This window comes from Schistocerca cancellata, chromosome 7, assembly GCF_023864275.1.
Source record: "Schistocerca cancellata isolate TAMUIC-IGC-003103 chromosome 7, iqSchCanc2.1, whole genome shotgun sequence".
NCBI lineage: Eukaryota > Metazoa > Arthropoda > Insecta > Orthoptera > Acrididae > Schistocerca > Schistocerca cancellata.
The window spans coordinates 513,191,344-513,209,624 of NC_064632.1; the positions used below are offsets into that span (position 1 = coordinate 513,191,344).

The window sequence follows — 18,281 nt, forward strand, 5'->3', positions numbered from 1 at the left end:
TAGTGGACAAGTATTCTTGTCTGTACACTCACCGCGAAACTACAAGATCCCATTCCACTGATCGTGCACGCGAGTTCTGGTGCATAAGTGGCCTACCTGCAGCTCTGGTGTCAGCTTAGCGGTCAGCAAACTCATTCGGAACGCACCACACAGCACGCAAGCGTGTCAAAAGTGGAGCTATAGCGCTATATCGTGTATCTCGAGTAAAATCTGCATTTTAAGAAAATTAAAAAAAAAAAAACAGGTCCATTAAATGGATTTGCATTTGCGAATATGGACAACCGTCAGATTTATAATGCAATGACGATACCGAAAATTTCTGCCTGACCGTGGCTCGAACCCGAGTGGTCGCCTCACTATTTAGCTATCCGCGCTTGACCCGCGCAACACCAAAACGTCATCAACCATGCGTTTACAGCGTGTACTCGTTCATCCATTACGGATATTCCCGTACATGTGAGACATTTTAATTGAAAGTTCCTTTCCCGGTGTCGGCGGCCTGTGTTGTTTCGAATTAAGATGCGAAGTTCCTTTTGAAATTCATGCATCGTAATTCTGAACAACACTGCAACACGAAATTTATCCGCCGGCATCGGGCAAACGACTTTCAAATAAAATGTCTCACCTGCACGGGACTCTACATAGTGGATGTACGAGCACAGGTTGCAGACGCATGTCTGACAACATGAGAAAGCTTAAGTGTAGCCGCGAGTAGTCCACGAATAGCTAAACGCTAAGGCGAAGACTCGCAATAAGCGGGAAATCCTGGTTCCAGTACCGGTTCGGCACAAATTTCTGTTGACATTCCATTCTGCAGCTGATGTTTGTCCATATTCGAAATTGCGAATACATTTAATGTATTTCATAACCGCTGTAGTAACCGCAATGCTTTATCCTTTGGACATGCATACATGTTCCTGTGGACATGCTTGAATATACAAAGGAACTCTGCATCGTATCTCGAAATAGCACGGGACTGCAATATCGTATCGAATCCATTAATATTGTCTAGATTGCGAACGATAACAATCCGACGTTAGATTTGATAACTAGTTTCTGTTCTTCACACATCCATCCTGAGATCTGAAAGAACAAGCAAAAATAGAAAATACGTCAACGTTAATTAGCTTGCACTGTTTGGAAAAATATAAGTTTTTAGAGCTAAAGTGACGTAAAAAAATAATTACAATCCCGTTCGAAGTAAAGACACTAAGTCAACGTATAAAGTACGGTTATTTCGCTTCGTCTGCATGCTCTGGCACCACGTAAGAAAGGAACGATTATCAAATTACCACCTAAGAACGGAACGATTATCAAATGAACGATTTACTATATTACAAAAAATGAGGAAGGGATAAAGTTGAAAGAGACATCATTATCAAATACGAGCCAAGATCAGTAATGAGATAAAAAAAGGGGCATCCCAAACGTGTGGGGATAAAAGAAACATAGAATTTCATTTCAGATCCTTACATATTACAAAAGTATATGTGCGTATGTAAGTACTGCATCTAAATCTACAAACATACTCTGCAAGCCACTGTATAGTGAGTGGTGGAGTGTACCTTGCATTACTACTATCATTTTCTTTCGTGTTCCACTCGTAAATACAGCAAGAAAAAAAATATTTTTATTTCTCCATACGAGGCCTAATCTCTTTATCTTCGTGGTCGTCACGAGAAATGTAACTTGGCGGCAGTTGAATCGTTCTGCAGTCAGCCTCAAATGCCGATTCTCTAAACTTTAACTTTCTCAATAGTGTTTCTCGAAAAGAACGTCTCGTCTCTCGTCTCTCGTCTCTCGTCTCTCTCTCTCCCCCCCCCCCCCCCCAAGTGGTTTACATTTGAGTTCCGGAAGCATCTCTGTAATAATTGCAAGTTGTTCGTACTTGCTGGTAACAAACCTAGCAGCCCGCCTCTGAATTGCATGGATTTCCTTGTTTAAGCCGACCTAGTGCGAACCCAAAATCCAAGCAGCACTCAACAATGCGTCACATTGTGTGGCACATACGTTAGTTGTGAATCACAATTTCCTAAAATTTTCCCAATAAACCGATGTTTCATCTTCCCTGCTACCGTCCTTACATGCTCATTCCATGTAATTACGATTTTCCCTTTACGCCTACATATTCAATCGACATGATTACGCCATTCAGCACACTACTAATTCTATATTTTAACATGGTTTTGTTTCTCTTACTCAGCCGCATTAAGTTACGATTTCCAACATTTAGAGCTACTTGTCATTCGTCTCACCAACGTGAAATTTTGTCTAAGCCGTATCCTCCTACAGTCGCTCAATGCCGACACCTTCCCATACACGGCAGCATTATCAGCAAAGAGCAGCAAACTGCTGCTTATGCTGTCCAAATGATCATTCATGTACATAGAAAATAGCAACGGTCCTATTACACTTCTCTAGGGCACTCCTGACGATACCCTCGTCTCGGATGAACATTAGCCATCCAGGACAACATATATGGTGTATATGTCCCATATCTTCTCCTGGGATCGAATTCAACCAAACATGGTAACGCATCATTTACAGTTTGGAAAGAACCACTTGGAGGCAAGAACCACCTAATTCCCAAAGGAGTTGGGGCCAAGATTGAGAAAGAAGTGTAGTTCCTAACTCGCAAGTAGCTACACTATGGTCATATACTACTTGAGAGTGAGAGTTCTTAGTGATTTGCAAAAATCTTTACGAGACAATACCTAGTTGACACATGACACAAGGTGGTGAAAGGAAAAAAAGTTTGTCACTTATTACATTTCCAATTGTCATGCAGTATATCTGCTACATCAGAAATGACTTTTATTAGATTACTTCTTTGCTACTAAAATTGTTAGATAGACATATCACAGACAGTATTCGCAAATGCGGCTGAGTATACCTGCAAAAATATATCACTGTACGACACAGTTTATCACTAATGACGTCATAAGCGTTGAGCTGCCTCAGTACAAAACTGCAAGGCGAATTCGCTTGAGTTACAAATGAAATTGTATACAAATATGCATGAAATTCCTTGAACAAATATGAAATTATGTGACACGTGCGCTCAAGGCCGATGGCAGAAAGCTCCTCCTAATCCCCCGAATCGATTTCAGCCAAACATACTACCAGAAAAAAGAAATACAGTGGGGATCAGAACGAACAGCTTGCATTGGGATGGGTGTGGTACCGTGGAGTGAGTAGGGATAAGGATTAAGGAGGAGATCGACAGACAGAGGGGGGAAAGGTGGAGGAACAGGTGGTCAAAGGGTGGGGGAAGCGGACAGAGAAAGGAAAGAGGAGGAGGTATACAGAGAGAGGGGGAGAAGGGCAGGTGGAGGGATAAGGCGGAGATGGACTAACTAATTTGAATAAATGCATATCCGGTGCTCAGCTAGCACGAATTATATCAGCATAAAAAATACGTGATAAGCAGGTCGCGTGAATAATAATAAAGATACTTATCATGCTTATAAATTTCCACTTTATTACAAAATTTTCGCTTCATCCTTATAAAACGTAACTTGTAAAAACCAAGAATTTAAAACATACACGTATGCATAGCCGACTAAACATGTCCGTGATCTAGTTCGATCCATTGGAAGACTAACAGCTGCGTGTGTTTTCGGCCGATCAAAATTGCCAGATAAGACTTCAGGTGGTGCGCAAGTACGCACAGCTACACTACGTACTACATAAAAGAAATACAGTTACAATGATAGGTATTGAAGTACGAATTAAGAACAAAAAGAAAAACATATCTCACCATGTAATATCGAAATCGTAGTGATTAATTATGACGACTTAAGAGCGAACCGTGGCAAACAGAAGACAATATATTTAGCTAATGTTAAAGCCTAGGAGTACAATTAACCTATGCATACGGAATAAAATACGTTAGGAACAAGGATCGAAAATAACAAATAGAGGTAGAATGAGAACCAATGCGGATGAAGTACCACTTCGAGGCACATGAACGTAGCGGAGATCGGCGTCAAGCGGACGTTGGCAGGTGGATCCTGGAACACGGAAGTGCAGGTCGCAATCGTCGGCGCAGCACACGTTGCAGACACATGCTAGCCGCATATAATTAAAAAAGTTCATCAAAAATATTGAAGAAATGGTTGTGATTAACCAATGGGGTCTGACCTTAATGTATACGGTGACACACCACTCATATTGCACGATATATTACCCTGAAATATGTACGTTCCTGAAGATTATGTAAGTCAGTTTTACCTAAAGCAATTATCTATATCCGCTTCTTTCATACCTGAGGATGACTGTGTAAAAAACTGAAATTATTTACCAAACTTTATGTATTTTGTTTGCAATCTACAGAAAGGAGAGATTTTGTACAACATTTTTTTAGGAAACTTCTGAAAGTACTTCACATCGTTTTCTCCATTTTCCGATAGTGTCAGGTATCACTAAAACTCACGTCAACCGCTGTAATCCCAGCAACGAACCGGCGCACATGCGATTAGAGTCTGCCTCCCGGATATCGTTTTCCGCGCAGCGCCGGACACATCGTTTAGTCTTGCAAGGTACCGGGTGGTCAAAAAGTTAGTATAAATTTGAAAACTGAATAAATCACCTCTCTAGCTACATGATAGAGAGGTACAAATTGACGCACATGCTTGGAATGACATGAGGTTTTATTAGAACCAAAAAATACAAAAGTTCAACAAATTGTCCGACAGATGGCGCTTCATCTGATCAGAATAGCAATAATTAGCGTAACAAAAATGGTTCAAATGGCTCTGAGCACTATGGGACTCAACTGCTGTGGTCATAAGTCCCCTAGAACTTAGAACTACTTAAACCTAACTAACCTAAGGACATCACACACATCCATGCCCGAGGCAGGATTCGAACCTGCGACCGTAGCGGTCGTGCGGTTCCAGACTGTAGCGCCCTTAACCGCGCGGCCACTCCGTCCGGCAATTAGCATAACAAAGTAAGAAAAAGCAAAGATGATGATCTTTACAGGAAATTCTCAATATGTCAACCATCATTCCACAACAATAGCTGTAGTCGAAGAATGATGCTGTGAACAGCACTGTAAAGCATGTCCGGAGTTATGGTGAGGCATAGGCGTCGGGTGTTGTCTTTCAGCATCCCTAGAGATGTCGGTCGATCACGATACACTTGCGTCTTCAAGTAATCCCAATCGCACATACTGAGGTCTGGGGACCTGAGAGGCCAAGCATGACGAATGTGGCGGCTGAGCACACGATCATCACCAAACGACGCGCGCAAAAGTTCTTTCACGCGTCTAGCAATATGGGATGGAGCACCATCCTGCATAAACATCATACGTTCCAGCAGGTGTTTCTCAGCCAGGCTGGGGATGATGCAATTTACCTCTCACCCGTCACGGTAGCAGTTACAAAACCAGAATCACGCATTTCTTCGAAGAAAAAAGGCCCGATAACAGTAGATGTGGTAAATTCAAACCATACCGTAACTTTCTCGTCGTACAATGGAGTTTCCACGACAGTTCTAGGATTTTCGGTAACCCAAATTCTGCAGTTGTGGGCGTTGACCGATCCTCGGAGCGTGAAATGAGCTTCGTCGGTCCACAACAAGTTACTCACCAGTCGTCATCTTCCGCCATCTTTTGGAAAGTCTACACCGCAAATGCCCTCCGCTTCACTAAATCGCCAGGTAACAGTTCATGATGCCGATGGATTTTGTACAGATAGCATCGGAGGGTACGCCTCAGTGCCAACCAAACAGTAGTGTATGGAATGCCGGTGCGACGTGCGACTGCACGAGCGCTGACTTCCCCGTGCATAGACGGACCCGCTACAGTCTCCACTTCTTCCTGAACTGTCTCAGCAGCATTACGCCTTGTGCTCGGTCGGCCACTACGGGGTCTATCGTCCAAACAACCCGTGGATTCGAACTTCGAAACCATTCTCTCCACAGCTGCATTTGTTAACGGACCTTTACCCCTTCGAATCCCCTTCCTATGGCGATAGGACCGTAACGCTGAACTAGCACATTCCCCATTCGGATAATACAGCTTTACTAAAAGCGCCTTTTCAGGTAATGTCAACATGCTGCGACTGCTGGCACATCTTATTCTCTCCCTCATTACAGCTCCTTTTATACACGATTGTCATGCGCAGTCACTGACGTTTTGCTGTCCAGCGCCATCTGTCGGAGGTTTTGTGAACTGTATTCTTTTTTTTTGGTTCTAATAAAACCCCATGTCATTCCAAGCATGTGTGCCAATTTTTACCGCTCTATCTTCATTATTGCGTGGTTTATTAAGTTTCCAAATTTATAATGACTTTTTGTAAAGTAGTAAAGGAGTTTTGCTATTTGGGGAGCAAACTAACTGATGATGGTCGAAGTAGAGAGGATATAAAATGTAGATTGGCAATGGCAAGGAAAGCATTTCTGAAGAAGAGAAATTTGTTAACATCGAGTATAGATTTAAGTGACAGGAAGTCATTTCTGAAAGTATTTGTATGGAGTGTAGCCATGTATGGAAGTGAAACATGGACGGTAAATAGTTTGGACAAGAAGAGAATAGAAGCTTTCGAAATATGGTGCTACAGAAGAATGCTGAAGATTAGATGGGTAGATCACATAACTAATGAGGAAGTATTGAGTAGGATTGGGGAGAAGAGAAGTTTGTGGCACAACTTGACCAGAAGAAGGGATCGGTTGGTAGGACATGTTCTGAGGCATCAAGGGATCACCAATTTAGTATTGGAGGGCAGCGTGGAGGGTAAAAATCGTAGGGGGAGACCAAGAGATGAATACACTAAGCAGATTCAGAAGGATGTAGGTTGCAGTAGGTACTGGGAGATGAAGAAGCTTGCACAGGATAGAGTAGCATGAAGAGCTGCATCAAACCAGTCTCAGGACTGAAGACCACAACAACAACAACTGACTTTTTTATCACCCGGTATATTAAGTCTGAATCTGTGCTTGCTGCACCGCCACTTTTAATATTCTATCTTTAGCCGGGTTGGCACTGCTCGGCAGCTGCACCAGTACAGGAACCACGTACGATTTAACACTGGCGGTAGCTGTACCGTGGTCGGCGCCAGTACAGAGTTACAGAGGAGCGCGCACTGCGCTATTCTGGCACACTACTTGCTACTGGCGCGCCTTCCTGATTGCTGTGCGACGAGAAGCGGCGCTGCTGGTGCTTTCAAAAGTCCTGAATAAATCAGCGCCGCCTCACCAGTCTAGCCGCGTCCGTCCCTGGTGCACTCAGTTTTGCAGTGCGTTGCACGGATTAGGCTAGCGCGCTTCCACACATCTGCACTTCAGACCCCACTCCCTCAGCCACTAACCTCCATTAGCGAGTTTGAGAGGGAACTGGAGAGCACTGTGCAAAACTGTCTCCACTACTCCATAGAACGGTGTCTGCATATCGCCATTGCAATGAACCAAAATTGCTCACATGGAAAAGTACGGCATTTCTTCGAACGTGCTATTTGCGTCCAGTCATGCGGCTGGAAGCAGCCGTACCAAAATGACCAAACATACACAGATTGTGTTAAACAATGTTTATTAGGCTGCACAACTAAAATACTATAAAAGAGATAAATTTCACACCGTCACAAGAGCACAATAAATTTTTTTCTTAAACCCCTGTTGAAATCTGCGTAACAGATGCATAAAACATTAATAAAATTTCTGCTGGTGTAAATACTTAATACAATCAAAACTTGTCAAACTCTCAACCCCCAAGACTATCCTGTACATCTACATCTACATGGATACTCTGTAAATCACATTTCAGTGCCTGGCAGAGGGTTCATTGGAGCACCTTCACAATTCTCTGCTATTCGAATCTCGTACAGCACTTGGAAAGAATGACCACCTACATCTTTCCGTACGAGCTCTGATTTCCCTTATTTTATCGTGGTGATCGTTTCGCCTTATGTAGGTTGGCGTCAAAAAAATATATATATTTTCGCATTCGGAGCAGAAAGTTGGTGATTGTAATTTCGTGAGAATATTCCGTCGCAACGAAAAACGCCTTTCTTTTTAATGATTTCCAGCCCAAATCCTGTATCATTTCTGTGGCACTCTTTCCCATATTTCGGGATAATACAAAATGTGCTGCCTTATTTTTTAACTTTTTTGATGTACTCAGTCAGTTTTATCTGATAAGGATCCCACACACCACAGCAGTATTCTAAAAGAGGACGGACAAGCGTATTGTAGGCAGTCTCCTTAGTAGGTTTGTTACGTTTTCTAAGTGTCCTGTCAATAAAACGCAGCCTTGGGTTAGCCTTCCCCACAACATTATGTGTTCTTTCCAATTTAAGTTGTTCTTAAATGTAATTCCTAGTTATTTAGTTGAATTTACGGCTTTTATATTAGACAAATTTATCGTGCAACCGAAGTTTAACGAATTCCTTTTCGTTATTTAGAGTCAACTGCCACTTTTTGCACCATTCAGATATTTTTTCTAAATCGTTTTGCCCTTTCTTTTGATGTTCTGACGACTTTATCAGTCGATAAACGACAGCGTCATCCGCAAACAACCGAAGACGGCTGTTGAGATTGTCTCCCAAATCGTTTATGTAGATGAGGAACAGGAAAGGGCATATAACAGTACCTTGGAGAACGCCTGAAATCACTTCTATTTTACTCGATGACATTCCATCAGTTACTACGAACTGTGATCTCTCTGTCACGAAATCGCTAATCCAGGCACATAACTGAGACGATATTCCATAAGCACGCAATTTCACTACGAGCCGCTTGTGTGGTACAGTGTCTAAAGCTTTCCGGAAATCCAGGATTACGGAATCGATCTCAAATTCCTTGTCAATAGCGCTCAGCACTTCTCATTTACAATATAAATTTATACCAAGGTATAACATTAAGACATAACATAAGACACACAAATAACAATAGAGAAACTTCTAAAACTCCAGCACTCGGCCATCAAAACACCGGGCACACGAACTTCTGACTAAGGAATAATCCAGTTGATGCCAGTACAGGCAGGCACTAATTAAATAACAAACATTTAATGAAAAACAGCACTTCAGCATCTAATCACTCCCTGAGAACATAAGCACGTGAAACCCTCCTTCATAAAAATTGAACTTCACAATCAGCATACAACGTACAAATATGATACAAACGGCTGATAAGGGAATACAGAATTAATAGAGCGGACCCAGCAGCAATTTTATTGGGCACTAATTACAGAGTGACCCAGTTGGTTTAAATTCATATTTCGAGCAAGAGGTGCATCTGTCAAGGCGGCGCAGGAACGAGCTACAAAGCTTAACGAACTGACAGAGCCAGGTACAAAGAGAGCAACAAGACCCATCTTAAGGACGAGATCGAGACAGAAGGCCAGGAACGTGGAGTCCGGTCCAACGAATCACATTTCCATTGGCAATGGCCCAGTCGTCAAGCTCCGGCGCCACGTCCCACCGTACCGGGCGAAATACATGCGCTCTGCACAACTTAAACGTACATCAACTACAGTACATTTGCAATTGCACATTCTCATTACATAGAAGAATTAAACATACCATGTAAACAGGAAGGCTCACCCAAAATTTTTCTTAAACTCAATACTAAAGAATTCATTTAAGCACTGCAATACACACGTAAATAAGATTGTTCCTTGAAACGCAAAAGCAACAGTTGCGTATTACTTTAAACGGGCAACAGCCCACCAGACCTACACTTTCATGGAATCTGATGTAGTTTTACGAGAAAACGTAGTATTTTGTTACTCGTTAAGGGGGGTAGAACGTCAAACGGGCGGATTTGGAGCAGGAGAGGCACCACAGGACATTTTACTTTCCACTGTCTATACTTTTACAAGTAATTTCATAAAACTTTGTCAGCATGACCAGGAAGGATTCAGGATTCACACTCGTAGCAGCGGAAGTTCAGAAACATAACAAAATAATTTTTTTACATGTGAAATTTCATCATTTTCTCACTTACTATTGGCTGCATTTGTTGCTATAGGTACACTTTTCTTCGTAAGTAAGAGAGACTGGTCGATGAATTTTGCACAGCATACAAACCATACTTACAGGTGTCAAACTCAAGAATCTATTTAACTTATGAAAAAAGGAATGAGCTGTTACGTTTTAAACTTTATGATTAGAAAAAAATCAAATTTTTTAGTTCATTATCTCAATTTTTACCACAGTTTTTAATAGCTTTGGAAAATTCTAGACTTTCATACACCTGCGAATATGGTTTGTATGATGTATTAAATTCATCAAAGAATCTCTCTTACTTGTGAAGAAAAATGAACCTATAGCAACAAATGCAGCCAAGTGAAAAAATGATGAAATTTCATATCTAAAAAAATTATTTTGTCATGTTTTTGCACTTCCACTGCTATGAGTGCGAATCCTGAATCCCTCCGGGTCATGCTGACAAAGTTTTATGAATTTATTTGTAAAAGTATAGACAGTAGAAAATAAAATGTCCTGTGGTGCCTCTCCTGCTCCAAGTCAGCCCGTTTGACGTCCTACCCCCCTTAAATTTAGGTGCAAATTTGGGCACTTAATCACCAAGGTTACAAAAAATTTAGATATACCATATCACTCAATAATAAGGAGCTCACCGGATTCGATACTTACAGCTGCAGATCATTCCTCAAGTGGCAAGTGGCAGAAAACTAAGTTGGAAAGCCAAAGCCCCGATATCATGCCACGTGTGGCATAACTTTGACATATCAGACTGGTTACTGAAGCTCACAATTGTACCATACTCCCAGGCGAACGGTTAATGTCACGCGATGCTCCGGCCAGCTCTTCTTCTCAACGTGCACTGCGTGGCGAGAAGAGCCAAAGACCACCCCTCGTGCCGGAACCCTAAAACCTTCCCACCGTCTCCGGCCCCAGCACTCCAGTAATACTACGCACAATGAGCATGCGCACCAAGAAAGGGCCAACCTGCCAACCGTGCTGTAACACAGTGACGGCTGCCGTCTCGACGCTGCAGACTTAAATAGCCGAACCAGCGACGAGCAATTGACTCGCGGCCGGCCAAAGCGAAATCGACGGCGGAGATGACACTAAAAGAAAGGGGTACTGGCACCAGCCGCGTGACGTATCATTCCTCAAAGTTAAATTGGAGTTCATTGCAGCATTATTCAGACGTATTAAGACACGAAAAAGCGAATACACGTATGCGTCCCCGTCACAGGGTTATTAAGATTCAGCACATGTTACTGTATGATCAATATGGAGTAGTGAGGGTGTCGTGTTTCCTAACAGCGTCACAAGTAGACCTCGTTCTAGAAATGCAGCAGTTGTTCAGACGTCTGTCGGAGCAGCAGCAATTGTAGAGTGTAACATCTGTCGCTGAAGCTTTTTGTCTAGCTGGTGGGGCATCAGGATACGTGTGGGCAGCAGCAGCCTGGAAGTAGGAATATAGCTCTAAGGAATGAAATTAGAATTAAGTTAATACCTTCAGCTGCTGACGGGCGTTGATATGTATCAACGGGGACAGGTGAAATTGTGTGCCCCGACCGGGACTCCAACCCGGGATCTCCTGCTTACGTGGCAGACGCTCTATCCATCTGAGCCACCGAGGGCACAGAAGATAGTGCGACTGCAGCTACTATCTCGTGCACGCCTCCCGCAAGACCCACATTCTCACCTTGTATGTCCTCACACTACATTCGTAGTGTCCCACCCCAACACACTCATTACTCGTGGAAGACATTCTGACCAAATACCGTAAGAATTCGCGGAATATGTGTGCATTCGCACAGAAGAAGACGTCATGGCCGGTTTTGCCAGAACTATATACTTATATGGATATGGTATCTGTTCTTTCGGACTTTCTTACGAGGCTTGGAAAGAATGTCTTCCACGAGTAATAAGTGTGTTGGCGTGGGACACTATGAATGTAGTGTGTGGACATACAAGGTGAGAATGTGGGTCTCGCGGGAGGCGTGTGCGAAGTAGTCCCTGCAGTCGCACTATCCTCTGTGCCCTCAGTGGCTCAGATGGATGTAGCGTCTGCCATGTAGCAGGAGATTCTGGGTTCGAGTCCCGGTCGGTGTACACATTTTCCACCTGTCCCCGTTGATATATATCAACGCCCGTCAGCAGCTGAAGGTATTAACTTAATTCTAATTTCGCTTTACACGGCTGCAGGTCATCAATGGTGTCCGTCCTTTCGGACATGTCCGAAAGAACACACTATATCCATATAAGTATATAGCACTAAGGGGTCGGCGAGGGGACAAAGGCAAATTTTGTTTACACGTCAAAATGACAAATAATTATAATTGAATACCAACGTTTCAAGAAATATTCTTTGTAACAGTCTCAGCAGCAAACAGCCATACTTGATAACTATTTTCTATCAAATTTAATGATCTCTTCCTGACATGGACATAAACCTAAGTAAAACATTAATAAACAAATATTATTGTAGATGGCATAAAACTGAAATTATTTAAAATTAAAATTATTAAAATTTAACTTGGTTAATTACTAGTTGTGAAATGTAAAAATTCTTCGAGAATATAGTCATAGCTATAAAATATGGGGAACAGCCCAATCATACGGTTCTGAGAAAAATCCATGGCATTTTGCTAAGGCCCTTTGCGCATCATACAGATTCACGCATTATGGATGGAAGGTAGGGGAAGAGAAAGTGGAAGGCGTAGAGGAAAAACAATGACGTGGTACGGTATTAAAATGTAAGAGGGCTTATTGTTTTACTGATTTGTGAGTATGTCATATTGGTTGTCAAGCATATTGGTTGTCAAGGAGCGTAGATTATTACGAAAAATCATAATGTCAATTGTGCGTTTCCTAAATTGTGGACGAACACCTGAATATGTGGTCTGAAATCACGAAATCGGTTGTGTTTCTGTAAAAGTTCATGTACTGCTGAAAGCGGTTTAATTCAGAAACATGGACTACATCAGCTGAAGTTGTCCACAACAGAAAACCATTTGTCACAATGGACTGCCTGAAAGACGTACTACAATTAACTGAAAACTAAGAAGCAGCTTAGGCACTGCATCTACCATTAATACGTGAAACATATGCTGAAATTCGTAATTAGATAAAGACGTTGTTCTTAAAGGCCGATTGCGTGCAGTTCTCACCAGAGAACGTCTGAGGCATTATGTTAGTGCACATTGTGGTCAGTCTGCCTGCAGCACGCCACCACTTAGCTATGCGGCGAGCAACTGCGGTTGTCTGTTAGTCCTCTTCAGAGCTGAGCCGCAGCAAAGCTCGCCTGGGTACGTCATTAAAATTCTTCATGTACACCAACTCCTGAAGTCAGGATCGAGACTGAGTATTTTATCTGGTTACTGCAGATGATTTCCGTACGTTTTAGACTCTTCCAAAAAAAGTCCCTCAGGCTCGATGTGTAAGATACCAAGATGTGTATCTGTTAGTCCTACCGAGTGTTCAGTTTCAGTTGGACGAACTCCAAATGCTATTTCATTATTTCGTGCTGCAATGTGTTCGTTAAAATTGATTCTAACAGTTCTCTTAATTGACCTACACACTGTTCATGACAGTCGTTACACTTAATCTTATACATATTCAAAGCCCTAAATAAGAAATTCAATTCATTCGCATCACGTTTCACTTTAGAACGGAGGTATACTCTTGTGCCGATCCTTATTCTTACTTCGGATTTCCGAAACTGTCGCGCTATTGCATCTTACGAACTTCCTCTACATTCTGTATGCATTCACACAGATTTTTGTGCTTTATGTTCATCTTTTAACGTAATACTACCTGTTCTCTGAGTGAGGACTGCTTTAAACTTAACAACATCTTAATAACATCTCCAGTCTTCTAACCATTACTTATAGTGTCTTCCTTATGAATAGCTGTTTCATTCTTCCTATCTCGTTCACTTAATAATAGCTGAAGCAATCAGCACTGTGTAAACTAAGGAATGGAAATATGCTATTTTGTTTATAATTGGATGCCATGATGTAGAAGCTATAATGTAATACGTGCATGTGGGCTTCCTTTAAAATTCTGAATTTATGGCTACCAACTTATTGTAAAGTAAGTTGATTACACCTTTAAATTGACGATCGAAACCAAACTTCATCAAGGAGTGAAAAGCATTGATCTACAAAGCAACGTCACTGATTTCATTTGCGTTATCTCTGAACAATAAAATGTTATCATCAACATATCACCAGCTGTGCATTATTCACTTAGGCTATTCTGGATTTCCATCGAAAAATTTCTTTTCTATATGGTTAATAAATATTTGACCCATAATACCAAATTTGCTAAACCTTATCATTGCTGCTAAATTTTATCGTTAAAAGAGGCAAAATTCGAAGTCATCGTTAGTTGTAATATCTCTGATAATTGCATCGTTTCTCCTACATTATACTAATACTAATTCACATCGACGGTTTCGCCGATTAACACCTTTTGTATACAAGTTCATTACGTCAAATGACGGAAGCAACACATCTGTAGCAATATGTTTGATGCTATCAACAAAGCCAAAGGTATTCTTAATACGAAATTGTTGACTGATTTTATAAAAGAAATTCACCGTTTACTTCAAATAGGTGCATTAGGTCTCCGTTCTACGTTAGAGATTCGTCTCATGAAACTGTCCCGCGTGTGGAGTTTAATAGATGCTCGCGCAAATGGTATCTGCGGATTCATAACATAAAATAGTTTCTTTCCAATATAACTAAACACGTGTTAGAATTTTTGATTTTACGTTTCAAGTCATTATGGAATCGTACTGTAGGGTCCTTATTCACGTTTTTTACTCAAGTGTCTGCAAAAAAAAAGTAATTAAATAAATAAATCACCTGACTTCGGTGTTGAATTTATTGGTTTTCGTAACTAACGATTTGCGCTTTTTAAATTTCATATTCAAACATGTGCTGTAGTCTTATCATTAAAATGTAAACTTTCACGGCCGGAAATATCATGTCCATTATAATTATCCGGGCTGTTATGCCGTGGTCGGTTGATGAATGCTGTGGTGATTTCCAACGTTTCGTCTCCGACTGCGGGAGACATCTTCAAGGGGGTCCGTAGCTTGATGGAAGATCCAACACACACACTGGCTCGCTACTGACTGCCGCTACATTCCGTGTCCGCGCGCCCCCGCGCCGCGGCGTGACGTCACGTGTTTTGAAAACGCCAGTGCAATTGGCCGCGATCGACGGCGACGGACAGCGGCCAATTGCACTGGCGTTTTCAAAACACGTGACGTCACGCCGCGGCGCGGGGGCGCGCGGACACGGAATGTAGCGGCAGTCAGTAGCGAGCCAGTGTGTGTGTTGGATCTTCCATCAAGCTACGGACCCCCTTGAAGATGTCTCCCGCAGTCGGAGACGAAACGTTGGGAATCACCACAGCATTCATCAACCGACCACGGCATAACAGCCCGGATAATTATAATGGACAAGTCTTATCATTATTCTTCATTTCTGTTTTTATTTATTCTTTAAACGTTTTAATAATTTTATTAGGTATCGGATTTTTCATGTCTTTTCGACATTTGCTTGTTACAAGTATGTGACCAATATCGATGTCAGGCATGTGTATTTGCTGCTGTTTGCCAGGCATAGTGTTATTGAATTTGACTTTGTATTATTCTGTTAAGCCAGTTTTACTAGGGATTTATTTTTATTGTTTGCTGCACATTGCCTTAGATTAGTTGTAATATTACAATTGCTTTGCTAATTTCTTAATGCTGCTTGCTTCGCAAATCTGCGTTTTTTTTCATTGCTGTTTATATTAATTGTTTTATGTGATGCTGCATTGCCTCGTCCCTTGGTATATATATCTGAGCTCAGTAGATTTAAGTTAGCTTAAGAGGGGTAGACTATATAAGAAATTAACTATGATGACTTGGAAGAAATGTATTGAGAAGCTATATGAAAATGGTTTGGGCAAAAAAAAAAGGATACTGTACAGTGGAGAATACAGAAAGCAAGCTTAGATAGGACTTTTGGGAATAATGATGAATGAAGGGAGATCTCCAAGAAGCAAAGAAAGTTTGGGTTGCAAAATACTGCAGTAAAACGAACCCTGTCCTTTCCTTTTGTGTTATCCCACTATGTGTTTGTGTACCCTTGTGTATTTGTTTTCTTCCTGTCTCTGTGTAGTTTCATAGCATTTTTTCTTCTTTTAATAGTAAGCTACATTCACTATGATGAGGAATACTGTTATCCTCAAACATAATCGGCATTAATAATATGTTATTTACCTTATAAATATGCTTAGACATTATTTATTCTGTTTTGTTTTAATGCTCATGTGTAAAGTTGATGTTTCAAAAGTTATTCTGATCTTTTATGTATGAACTTATGTTATAGTTCCTGTAACACTGATGTATATGTTATTTCTATTCTTTTGTAAAGCTTGTACTACAAATGTTATCTGTATTGTTATGTTTTTAATGATGTATTTTGTACCTTTGTAATTGTATTCTCATGTTATAATATTGTAATTGACACCAGTTAATCAAATTAAGTAACTTGTAAGTTCCATTTCACTGCACACGTTTCTGTTGGTCATAGTACATGGACAATATGTGAGAAGTAGGGACTGTTAGTGTTTGCACGTGTGTTAATAATTCAGCAAGGGACTGGATAACAGCATTGCTCGTTCTAAGGACAATTCCAAAAAACTTTGTGAGTGCACAAGTGGTGGTTATGGACTTGCTATATTACCTGCAAGACTCTTCACTGGTGATTGTGCACCCGCACAGTCACAACAGATGGCTGCTGGTCATCTCTACCAGGACTACAGTGGGACTGTCCACACTTTCTACAAGGACTGCAGTGGGTCTGCACCTCTGGTGGCCCACCAATACCATACTCTCTACCAGGACTACAGTGGGTCTGCTCTGTGATGACCTACCTACCAATCTTCTTCAAAACGTCGAATGACTCTGCTGTGGGTTTGCTCTGTTGTGGCCCATTACCTGTCAGCATGTCAAGAGTCAGCACTGTCTTTCAGTTGGAAGGACCACACTACATCTTCAAGACTGCATGGAAATCCACTACTTCCGTGTGCATTGTCTTTTACTGCTCAGACTTTGAAAAAAAAAACACTGAAATTTTACTGTGATGAACAATCTGGACTGTCTTTATGGACTGTGAGAAAATTTTAGCTTTTGACCAACATTGTATAAATAAGTGTGTGCATTCGATTTCTTTGTTATTGTATTTATGAAAATTTTTATCAAATCATTATTGGCCGCTGGCCAAAATAATCTGTAAAATTTTTTGTGGGGAGCATGGGGGCTATGCAAGTAGGCTGTTTATGTTTTCTTATTGGCAACGTTACGTAGCGCTCTATATGAAAATCACTGGCTGTGCTGTGTGCAGTCTGTGGCTAGTTTGCATTGTTGTCTGCCATTGTATTGTTGGGCAGCTGGATGTTAACAGCGCATAGCGTTGGGCAGTTGGAGGTGAGCCGCCAGCAGTGGTGGATGTGAGGAGAGAGATGGCGGAGTTTTGTAATTTGTCATGAACTGCTATATATATTATGACTATTAAGGTAAATACATTGTTTGTTCTCTATTAATATCTTTCATTTGCTAACTATTCCCATCAGTAGTTAGTGCCTTCTGTAGTTTGAATCTTTTATTTAGCTGGCAGTAGTGGCGCTCGCTGTATTGCAGTAGTTCGAGTAACGAAGATTTTTGTGAGGTAAGTGATTTCTGAAAGGTATAGTTTAATGTTACTCAGAGCCATTCTTTTGCAGGGATCTTTGATAGTCAGATTGCGTTGCGCTAAAAATATTGTATGTCAGTTTAAGCACAGTTGTGTATAATTTGTTCTAAAGGGGACGTTTCACATGTTTAAGGAACATTTTTCCTAGTTTAGACTAGTACTGTATACTGTAAGGCTAAAGGATCGTTTTTTCAATTCTATGTGTACGTATCCCTATACATACGGATTCCCGCTATAAACATTCGCCAGATACACCCTAAGACAATGCAACTGCAGTCTATGGATAATAGTGCGCTACCTATCCGTTTGCTGAGCTTCTGACATATTCATAATCTCCGTGACAGTTGTGTTCAGTTACCCTTAACACTCAGTAAACGTCGAGGAGTCGAGAAGATCCACGTGCATGACCTGCATGATTCCCAAATATGAATCCACCAACGTTTTTATGTTAACCAATAGAGAGACTGTCAGAGGCAGATGCGGTTTGTGGTTACGTGTGTGCAACATGAATATTTCACAGTACATCAGGTATTTAATATTAAGTTCATCAGAACTTATAATATGTATAAAAACTTAATCTAATGAGCGGACTTAATTTTTAGTAATT

General features: G+C 41.2%; 1 non-coding gene across 1 annotated transcript; it reads right to left on the bottom strand.

The window, feature by feature from the left end:
• Positions 1 to 11,483: 11,483 nt before the first annotated feature.
• Positions 11,484 to 11,558, bottom strand: Trnat-cgu (transfer RNA threonine (anticodon CGU)). The gene has a single exon. It is a non-coding gene; the product is annotated as a tRNA-Thr (tRNA).
• Positions 11,559 to 18,281: the final 6,723 nt, after the last annotated feature.